General features: G+C 49.4%; 1 pseudogene; it reads left to right on the top strand.

The window, feature by feature from the left end:
• The first annotated feature begins 8,619 nt into the window (after positions 1–8,619).
• On the top strand, positions 8,620–10,602 carry LOC134057391 (olfactory receptor 14A16-like; annotated as a pseudogene).
• The last annotated feature ends 712 nt before the right edge of the window (positions 10,603–11,314 follow it).

Here is an 11,314-nt window from a genome sequence, read left to right on the forward strand (position 1 = left end):
TCAATCAAGTACTAGGCAGCCCCCTTCCCCTTGTGTATGCTGCCAGCATACTTGTCGCTTTTGGACACGCATTTGTTGTGGAAGTTGTAAACGAGACATTTGGCATTCTCAGTTATTAAGGCCTCAAAACAGCTGCTATAGATGTTTTAGCCAACTGTCTCAACTGCATCCTCTTACAGCTCTGTGGCAGTGGTTAGGGTATCCAGTTACCTTAGAAGATGCTTTAAGGTTATATGAAAATAAGGAAGCGCGCCAAAGAGCTCAGTATATATTTAGACTTCACAGATTGGCTAGCCTGCTTAAGCTGCAGAAAGAAACAAAAGTAATAGAAACCAGGTGTGGAAAGATAATCGGTTCTCACATCCAACCTGAAGTGTTACAGGAGCATTTTGAGGCATGTTTTCATGACTGTTGGCATTTACATTATCGCAGGTAGCTGTGCAAGTCCGTTAAAGGCTATAAATCCTAGAGGAAACATCTGGGTTTCATTAGCCCATCAATTAAATATTATCAGGTTTTGTGCCACTTTATCCACCCCCCGATCACCCTTTGTGATGTGCTTAGTAGGGGTGCCTCTGTCAGATGTTAATTGGCCTATGTTTAAAAAGGCAAAACAAGGATTTATGACAAAAAGGCTTTGTGAGAATAAGGACATCCTTATCAAGTGTATGGAAGATTATGACAACTGGGACCACAATTTGCCTGATGGACCTGAGCCACAGGAAATAGAGCTTCAAGATTCATTGAATGCAACATCCTGTGTATGGATAAATAATTTAAAGACAGGGTGCCCCAAAGGTTCAAACAGAGGTTGTCACAAGAGTAATGTCATCACCCCAGTTTCTCCAATTGGCAACTTCTCATTATGGTGTGATCAAACCATAAGACCCCAGAGCAACCCCGTCCCAGGGACCAGTTTCCCAAAAAAATTGCCACCCAGTTGGTTTTTGATTTGCAGAAACCGAGCATGGTCAGGGATTCCCTCCAACCTTGTCCGTGGTCCATGTACCATAGGGCAATCGAGCATGGCCATACTACACATACCCCCAAACAACACACACCGTGTTAGATGGAAACGAGAACTAACACAGGTGATACAACAAGATTGCGACAATGGCATTAGATTATGGAATTCTTGGGAAGTTAATTTATCATCTGTTTTTGTACCTGGTGCAGCTGCTACACAAGCACATAAGACAATACAAAAGCTTAGCTGCTGGGTAGTTAAACAAGCAAATGGAACTAGTAGAGTGCTATCACAACTAGCCGATGATTTATCGTCCGCACAACACGTGATACTGCAAAACAGAGCTGGAATAGATTTTTTTCTACTTGCATATGGTCATGGCTGTGAGGAATTTGATGGAATGTGCTGTATGGACTTACATGACCACTCTAAGTCCATCCATAAAGAAATCCAAGAGTTAATACAGCATTCACGGAGCATTAAACAGGATGTAGGTTTCTTGGGGCAGGAAGGATTAACTGATTGGTTAGGACTTTCTGGGTCGGTAAAAGCCTCTGTAAGACAGGATTGCTACTTCTTTGCATGATTTTAGTTGGCCTGCTGTGTGTTAGCTGCATTGTCAGTTGCATGAAGTACACACTAACCAAGGTTAGTCATGTTATTATTTGTGCAAAGAAAAAATGGGGGAATTGTGGGAGATTGGTTAGGAGCAAGGGGCCATGGGACTCTTGCTGCTCTGCACAATCCTAACATTGAGCTCAAATAAGTCTGTGAATAACCTTGATAGTAGCAAAAAAGGGAAGCGATGTACTGGAGACTGATAAAGAGGTTGCCTTAACAGGATTTAGGAAAACTGCAAGGTTGACCAAGCAGAAGCTTGAGGCAGTTATGTCAACCAATGAAATATGCCACTTTGTTGGGTGTTAAGACAGCTTTGTCCAATAATAATTTAAGCTGCTACACGTGATTGTTACATGTCAGATAATTGACACTATAAAGAGGTACAGCATTTGGCTAAGAAACAGAGCAAGTTGCTAACTCCTATTGAGTTGCCTCTTGATTTCCAAACCCATTCCCAGCAAGTGTGGATCCGATGGCCTGGCACATCAGAGCGACAGAAACATACGGCAGTAGTTGATACTGGTTCACACTGCACCCTAATACCATAAGGATACATGAGGGAAGAACCTGTTTCCATTGCTGGGGTGACAGGGGGATCACAGGAATTGACTTTGCTGGAGGCTGAGGTGAGCCTGACTGGGAAGGAGTGGCAGAAGCATCCAATTGTGACTGGCCCAGAGGCACCGTGTATTCTAGGCATAGACTTCCTCAGGAGTGGCTATTACAAAGACCCAAAGGGACTCAGGTGGGCTTTTGGAATAGCTGCTGTAGAGGCAGAAAACATTAAGTAATTGAACACCTTGCTTGGACTGTCAGAGAGCCCATCTGCAGTGGGACTCCTGAAGGTGAAGGAGCAGCAAGTGCCAATTGCCACCTCGACAGTGCACCACCGGCAGTAGAGGACAAATGGAGATGCCGTGATCCCCATCCACAAGATGATCCGTGAGCTGGAGGGCCAAGGGGTGGTCAGCAAAACCCACTCACCCTTCAACAGCCCCATCTGGCCTGTGCGCAAGTCTGACGGAGAATGGAGATTGACTGTGGACTATCGTGCATTGAATGAAGTGACTCCACCACTGAGCGCTGCCGTGCCGGACATGCTGGAACTCCAGTACGAGCTGGAGTCCAAGGCAGCAAAGTGGTACGCCACCATTGACATTGCCAATGCATTTTTCTCCATTCCTCTGGCAGCAGAGTGCAGGCCTCAGTTTGCTTTCACCTGGAGGGGCGTGCAGTACACCTGGAACCGACTGCCCCAGGGGTGGAAACACAGCCCCACCATCTGCCATGGACTGATCCAGGCTGCACTGGAAAAGGGTGAAGCTCCAGAACATCTGCAATACATCAATGACATCATTGTGTGGGGGAACACGGCAATGGAAGTATTTGAGAAAGGAGAAAAGATCATCCAGATTCTGCTGGGAGCCGGTTTTGCCATCAAGAGGAGCAAAGTCAAAGGTCCTGCCCGAGAGATCCAGTTCCTGGGAGTAAAGTGGCAAGACGGGTGGCGCCAAATCCCCACTGAGGTCATCAATAAGATCACCGCGATGTCTCCACCAACCAACAAGAAGGAAACACAAGCTTTCCTAAGTGCCATAGGCTTTTGGAGAATGCACATTTCTGAGTACAGCCAGATCATCAGCCCTCTCTACCTGGTCACCCGGAAGAAGAACGAATTCCACTGGGGCCTTGAGCAGCAGCAAGCCTTTGCCCAGATCAAGCAGGAGATCGCTCATGCTGTAGCCCTCGGCCCAGTCAGGACGGGACCAGAGGTGAAGAATGTGCTCTACTCTGCAGCCGGGAACAAGGGCTTGTCCTGGAGCCTTTGGCAGAAGGTACCTGGTGAGACCCGAGGCCGACCTCTGGGATTCTGGAGCCGAAGTTCCAGAGGGTCTGAAGCCAAATCCACCCCAACAGAGAAGGAGATCTTGGCTGCTTCTGAAGGAGTTCAAGCTGCCTCAGAGGTGATTGGCACAGAAGCACAGCTCCTCCTGGCACCCCGACTACCAGTGCTGGGGTGGATGTTTAAAGGGAAGGTCCCCTCTACCCACCACGCCACCGATGCCACATGGAGCAAGTGGATCGCCCTCATCACACAGCGCGCCCATATCGGAAACCTAAATCGCCCTGTGATTTTGGAAATAATTACAAACTGGCCAGAAGGTGAAAATTTCGGTCTTGCCGATGAAGAGGAGCAAGAACAAGTGACCCGGGCTGATGAAGCCCCGCCATACAACCAACTGCCAGCAGATGAAACTCGCTACGCTCTTTTCACTGACGGTTCCTGTCGCATCGTGGGGATGAACCGGAAGTGGAAAGCAGCCGTATGGAGCCCCACACGACAAGTTGCACAAGTTACTGAAGGAGAAGGTGGATCAAGTCAACTTGCTGAACTCAAAGCCGTTCAGCTGGCCCTGGACATTGCTGAAAGAGAGAAGTGGCCAAAGCTTTACCTTTACACTGATTCATGGATGGTAGCCAATGCTCTGTGGGGCTGGCTGGAAAGATGGAAAAAAGCTAACTGGCAACGTAGGGAAAAACCAATCTGGGCTGCTGATGAGTGGAAAGACATTGCCAGTCGGGTAGAGAAGCTACCCGTAAAGGTCCGTCATGTAGATGCCCATGTCCCCAAGAGTCGGGCTAATGAGGAGCACCAACACAATGAGCAAGTAGATCAGGCTGCAAGGATAGAGGTGTCACAGATAGACTTAGACTGGCAACACAAGGGAGAGTTGTTCCTGGCTCGATGGGCCCACGATGCCTCAGGTCACCAAGGCAGAGATGCTACCTATAAGTGGGCACGAGACGGAGGGGTGGATCTCACCATGGACAGTATTTCCCAGGTTATCCATGACTGTGAGACGTGTGCTGCCATCAAGCAGCCAAGCGAGTGAAGCCCCTCTGGTATGGGGGGCGGTGGTCCAAATATATATGGGGAAGACTGGCAGATGGGTTACATCACTCACGTGACATTTCAAGTCATCATGGAGGCAAGTGACCATTGTGACACTGTGGAACCCCTTAGAAACAAGGGACCAGTATGACACAGCAAGCCCTCATGGAACCAAGGATCCAACATGACACAGCCATTGTGACACTGCAGGGTTCCTTGGAACAGGGAACAGGTCTGGTTGGCTTGGCCTGACAGGTCCAACTTCCTTTACAATGTCAAGGCTCTCTTCTCATATGCCCCTGAAACACTGGGGCTCTGGGCTTTCCTTCAAATGGAAAGGAAAAGTACCTCTTGCACAGGCACCCATCAATATAATTGGTACTTTTCCTCCCAAATTCCTTACTGCAAGACTCTATCCCAGACAGAAGTTACCAGGACACACAGGTCTGGCTGGTCTTGGCTTCTGGCACTCACCTCTATTCTGTCCTGAAACACTGGGGCTCAGTGCTTTCCTTCCTATGGAAAAGAACCATCCTACTTCTCCAGGTGCCCATAGCCAAAATGGGGATTCTGCCTCCAAAACTCCTAGATCCAAAGATTGCTCCTACACAAAAGCTGCCATTACAGTCCGGTCTGGCTGGCCTTGGCCTCCTGAGGAACAACTTTCACCTGCCTTCCAAACCCAGGGGCTTTGTGCATCCCTTTCTATGGAAAAGAACTGGCCTTCTCCTCCAGCCAAAAAAGGGTAAAACTGGGGTTCCACATTAAAAAATTTCAAATATCCAAGGGTTATTTCCATACAAACCTGCGAGGACAGAGAGGTCTGTCATGCCTTGGCCTCTGCTGACTGCAGTTCATCAGCCCCTGAAACACTGGGGATCTGTGGTTTCCATCCAGTGGAGACCATTGTGACACTTTGGGACGCCATGGAACCAAAGGGCCATTGTGACACTGTAGGGCACCATGGATCCATGGAGACCATGGCAACAGTGTGGGGCCTCAAGGAACCAAGGGGATATGGAATGGGTGGGGATGGTTTGGCCTCCTGGGGGCCACCTGCACAGTCCAGCTGATCCTGGCATGTCATGGGCTGCCTCTCATCAGCCCCTGGAACACTGGGGCTCTGGGCTTTCCTTCCTGTGGAGCAGAACCATCCCCTTTTCCAGGTGCCCAGGGCTGGAATTGGCAATCCCCATGAAAAGTTCTTCATATACAAGGGTTGCTCCCAGCCAAAATCTGCCAGGACAGACAGCCCAGGCTAGCCCAGGCCTCCTGAGGGCTGTCTCCCATCTACCACCACACACTGGGACTCAGTGCTTTCCTTCCAGTGGAAAAGAACTGCCCTCCTTACCAAGCTGCCAATGCCCAAATCTGGATTCCACCTCCAAAATTACATCTGTCCAAGAACTGGGACTAGACAAAAGTAGCCAGGACAGACAGGTTTGGCTGTCTTGTTCTCTGGTGATTTCCTTAGACTATGAGCAGAATATTTTCATTTGCCAACACCTTGGAGAGGGCCCAGAGATCACCAGGCAGCAACTGACAGAATGAGAGGACACAGCCTCAAATTGTTTAAAGGGAACAATTGGCTGGATACTAGGAAAAGAGTTTTTCACGGAAAGAGCAATAAAAGTACTGGAATGGTCTGCCTGGAGAGGTGGTGGAGTCAACACCCATGGATGTTAAAAAAAAAGTCTGAATATGGAACTTGTGACTATGGTCAAGTTGAGGTGTTAGGGCATGGGTAGGATTTGATGTTCTTGAAGGTCTCTTCCAACCTACTCATTCTGTGAGTTTTGTGAATTCTAAGAATTCTGTGAATCTCCCAAGTTTGGGTCTGGACGCTGCAAGAAAATGACCAATGTATAAGGACAAAGGAGCTCTGTGTTCAGTGGAGTGGAGACTGAGGACAGAAGAGAGCCCAGGGAGGGATTGAAGGGAGGTTTCATAGATAGGGGATCCTTTGGACATAGTTGAAAACAGCCTGAGAAAAAAAGAAAGAATTGATGCCAAGAGCAGCTGGGATGGTCCAGACTGGACCAAAGGTTAAAGAAATTTCACTCGCAGGGCAGGGCTGTAGTGAAACCTGGCATCCAGAAGGAGTCTGGAGCAGCCCAAGGCTTTGTGTGTGCAGGCAGAGGCAGGCAGGACGCAGAGCTGTCAGCAAAGGAAGGGGCCAGCCAGGTGGGGCAGCTGGGGGATGAGGACAGCCTGCAGGGACAGAGGGGCAGGGCATGGACACCGTAGGACAGCCTGGGCTGCAGAGGGCACAGGGATGGGCAGCAGCTGAAAGGCCCTGCCAGAGCCAAGTGCTGCAGCACTTTGGCCATGGCTGCTGGCCCTGGGCCCTTGACCAGCAGGGGACAAGTGAGCCTTGCTGTGCTGGGGCCTCATTGCCTCCTTGTCCCTGCTCAGCAGCCTGGCAGGGGCCGCCCCATGGTGCTGCCCTTGGCATTGCACATCCCCAGAGCCCAGTGCCCCGGGAAGAGCCCTGAGCAAGGAGGGAGGGACAGGATCTGCCTTGCCAGGGGCTGGGGCTCAGCCCTTGGCCCTTGGCATTGCTGAGACACATCCAGGTTTGCTCAGCATCACAAACACCTTCCCCTTGTTTTTCCTCAATTGTCATCACTGCCTCCAATGTTCTTCTCTAACTGGAAAGTGCAGACACTTTCTCAGTCCTGTCCCTCAGTGGGATCTATTTAAAGTTTAAGATATTTTGAAGTTTCAATGTGAGATTGGGTTCTTGACAAGTTTTTTGAACACACTCTCTGATGGACTGTGTCTGATGTAAACAGCATCTAAGCCTCAAGAGGCCCATTAAAGTCCTTGTGCTGTGTCTGTGCTGCTGAGCTGGACTGGGATCCTGGCATAGAGGACAGTCCTGGCAACCAGGAAGAGCTTTAAAAACCCATTTCTCTTGATGAGCAGCTCTTCTCCCAGCCCAGCAGGGCTGAGGGCACTGCCTGCAGCCACCCTGGGCACAGCACAGAGGCACAGAGAGCTTCAATCAGTCAGGGCTGGGAAGATGCTCACAAGTGCCTGGGGCAGAATCACTCCCAGCCCTGGACACAGGAAGCCTCTGGCTGCAGGACAATGCAGCTGCAGCTCCTGCAGTGATCTCCTAAAGCTGGAACATCCCAATGCCCACAGACTCTGTGAGTACATTCTCTGATTCTCTCTCCTGTAGAGCAGCCAGGGGTGCCCAGGGCTGTCCTGCAGAGCAGGGTCCTGCAGCCCAGGGTGCTGTGCTGGGCAGGGACTCTGCTGCCTGCCAGGGACAGCTCTCAGCCAGCCCTGGGAGCTGCTGACAGCACTGGGGGACAAGGTCTGGGTGGAGGGAGACAGCTGGTGAGACTTGGAAGTGTTCTCCTTGTGTGGTGAGGATGGTGCAATGATCAGGACTGCTCCCAGCATGACATTTAACTACAGAACATTTCCAAATAGATTATAAAGGGAGCACAGCAAGTCAGGGGCTGCATAAAAGGGAAAATCCTGATTTTATAATCTACTGCTCAGGGTCACGTAGATGGAAAATTGAACCTTGATATTCATATGTCTGTTCAGGTTGAGAACAATAAAAACAATTTCTCTCATGTCTGAATGAACTAGGCAAAGAAAGAAATCAGCAGACGTTCCCTTACAGGCACCATCAGTGTTGCTTTTCCAGCCTCCTCAGGGTTGCTCTGACTTTGCCATCAGAGCCTGCAGAGGCAGAGCTGGCCCTGGCAGTGCCCTGTGCTGGGAGGGGTCTGCAGGGCAGAGCTGAGCCCCCAGGGCTGGGCTGGGCTCTGGCAGCACTGGCAGGGCCCAGCCCTGGGCACAGGGAAGCAGCAGCTGGCAGGGAGAGCTCCAGGCAGCAGAGCCCTGGGCAGGCAGTGGGGGGAAAGTGACACCAAGCTGGGCTGGGATATTTCAAGTCATCTCCAAACCAAACTATTCCATGATTACTGTTCTTACAGATCTCCATGCCAAGACACCAAAAATGTCCAACAGCAGCTCCATCAGGCACTTCCTCCTGCTGGCATTGGCAGACACGCGGCAGCTGCAGCTCCTGCACTTCTGCCTCTTCCTGGGCATCTCCCTGGCTGCCCTCCTGGCCAACGGCCTCATCATCAGCACCGTAGCCTGCGGCCACCACCTGCACACCCCCATGTTCTTCTTCCTGCTCAACCTGGCCCTCACTGACCTGGGCTCCATCTGCACCACTGTCCCCAAAGCCATGCACAATTCCCTCTGGCACACCAACAACATCTCCTACTCTGCATGTGCTGCTCAGCTCTTTTTCTTTGTGTTCTTCATCTCAGCAGTTTTCCCTCCTGACCATCATGAGCTACGACCGCTACGTGTCCATTTGCAAACCCCTGCACTACGGGACCCTCCTGGGCAGCAGAGCTTGTGCCCACATGGCAGCAGCTGCCTGGGCCAGTGCCTTTCTCAATGCTCTGCTGCACACAGCCAATACATTTTCCCTGCCCCTGTGCCATGGCAATGCCCTGGGCCAGTTCTTCTGTGAAATCCCCCAGATCCTCAAACTCTCCTGCTCACACTCCTTCCTCAGGGAACTTGGGCTCATTGCTGTTAGTGTCTGTTTGGTATTTGGCTGTTTTGTGTTCATTGTTTTCTCCTATGTGCAGATCTTCAGGGATGTGCTGAGGATCCCCTCTGAGCAGGGAAGGCACAAAGCCTTTTCCACCTGCCTCCCTCACCTGGCTGTGATCTCCCTTTTCCTCAGCACTGGTTTTTTTGCCTACCTGAAGCCCCCCTCCATCTCCTCCCCATCCCTGGATCTGGCCCTGTCAGTTCTGTACTCAGTGGTGTCTCCAGCCCTGAACCCCCTCATCTACAGCCTGAGGAACCAGGAGCTCAAGGCTGCACTGTGGACACTGATGACTGGAAGGTTTCAGAAACTGTGAACTTTGCCAATTTCTGTGAGTTGCCATTTTCTCCTAGTCACTTGTAATATAAATAATTTTTGAGAATTCTTTCTTTTCCTTCATTGCCAGAAGTTTTTACCTTTTAGTCTAATAATTTGTGCACAAAATCATGCCCATATTTGTGATATATTTTTGTCTCTCCTCCTTTGCTCTGGCCCCAGACTCTGTCCAGGACGGGCTCTGTTCTCTGTAGCTTTAAATTAACTAAAGGATCTCCCAAAACTGTTTTTACTGGAGATCTCATTTCTTTGGAGCTTCCTTCTGCTCCCTTCTCTAGAGCTGCAGCAGCAATATCTGTGTGCAGAGGTAGGGGCAGGTCAGGGGTGGCACAGCAGCTCAGCTCCTGATGGCCACACCATTCCTCATCCATTAATATTTTTACAACAACAAAAAAAAACTGTACAATACTCTTAAAAAAAAAAGTATAAATATATATACAAATCATACCAAAATTACACAAAATACTATAACAAAACTACAAAAAAATTCAAAAAAACAAATCCCAAAAAACCCCTACAAAATTAATATAAATCATAGTTTAACCATTCCCCATAACTTACCACCCTATTATCATCTATTACCAAACTAATAATATTACTAATTTAAAATTATCATTTAAACCATATATTCTTTACAAAATAATTACTATTATAAAAATCCACCTAAAAACTACCCATTTAATACTCACCCAAACTAAATATAAACCAACAAAAACCCCCCAATCTTAACTAAAACTCGAATTCTAGATCATCAAAAAATTACAACAGTTCAATAAACAAAATAAAAAATAATAAAACAAAATGCAATCAATATTTATTCACCAACCTAATTAACAGAAAAACCCCAACAAGATATACATTAGCCAAAATCTAACTACAAACATAAAACCTAACTTCAAACATGAAGCCTAACTACAACCTTCCAATAAAATAAACAAAAAAAATTTAAAAATCCTAATAATTTTATAAGAAATAAGAAATGGGCCGACACTGATCCCTGCAGGACACCACTGCACACACGCTGCATGTGGCACCATTCCCCACCACTCTCTGGGCCCCGATGTCCATCCAGTTCTTAGCCCAGGGAGGGGTGAACCGCTCCAAGACACAGGCTTCAGCTTTTCCAGGGAATGCTGTGGGATGGGGTGTCAAAGGCTAAAGTTCAAGTAGACAACATCCACAGCCCTCCCTGTATCCACCAGGCCCTGTCAGAAAACTCCTGGTGGGCAGGAGCTGGGCAGGAGGCAGCCGTGTGCCCTGGCAGCGAGGCAGGGCAGGAGCACCCAGGGCTGTGGGACCAGGACATCAAGGACGTGGATTATCCAGGGCACTGGGGCCTGGTTTGGGTTGCTCAGGGCAGGAAAGATGTCTGGCAGCTGGAGCAGGGTGAGGGAAGGGCCTCCAAGGTGGGGCTGGAGCCCTTTGGCTGTGAGCAGAGGCTGAGGGAGCTGGGCTTGTCCAGCCCGGAGCAGGGAAGGCTGAGGGGCTCCTCATCCCAGCCTGGCAGTGCCAGCCAGGAGCTGATGGAGAACACAGAGCCAGGATCTTCACCGGGGGGCCTGGGGGGAGACAAAAGACAATAGGTGGAAAGGGGGAAAGAGGGGAGATCAGACAGGACATGTGGAAAACCTTTGTTCCCATGGGCTCAGACAGGTTCTGAAATGATGCTGTTTCTGTCTTTTGGGATTTCCAGATTCAGACCAAATCCAGCCTTGAACCACTTGGTCTGACCCAGTTTCTGCAGACTTGATAAAATATTTTCCATGTTAATCCCAATTTTGGAATGGGCCAGAGCAGATTTTTATGGGACAGGAGCAGTCCTGGGGATGTTGGCGACCTGCAGCTTGCGAGGTTCATGACCACATGTCATAAGTTGGGGCATTTAAGTACTTGAAGAAAC

Source organism: Cinclus cinclus, unplaced genomic scaffold (assembly GCF_963662255.1).
Source record: "Cinclus cinclus unplaced genomic scaffold, bCinCin1.1 SCAFFOLD_32, whole genome shotgun sequence".
Taxonomy (NCBI): Eukaryota; Metazoa; Chordata; class Aves; order Passeriformes; family Cinclidae; genus Cinclus; species Cinclus cinclus.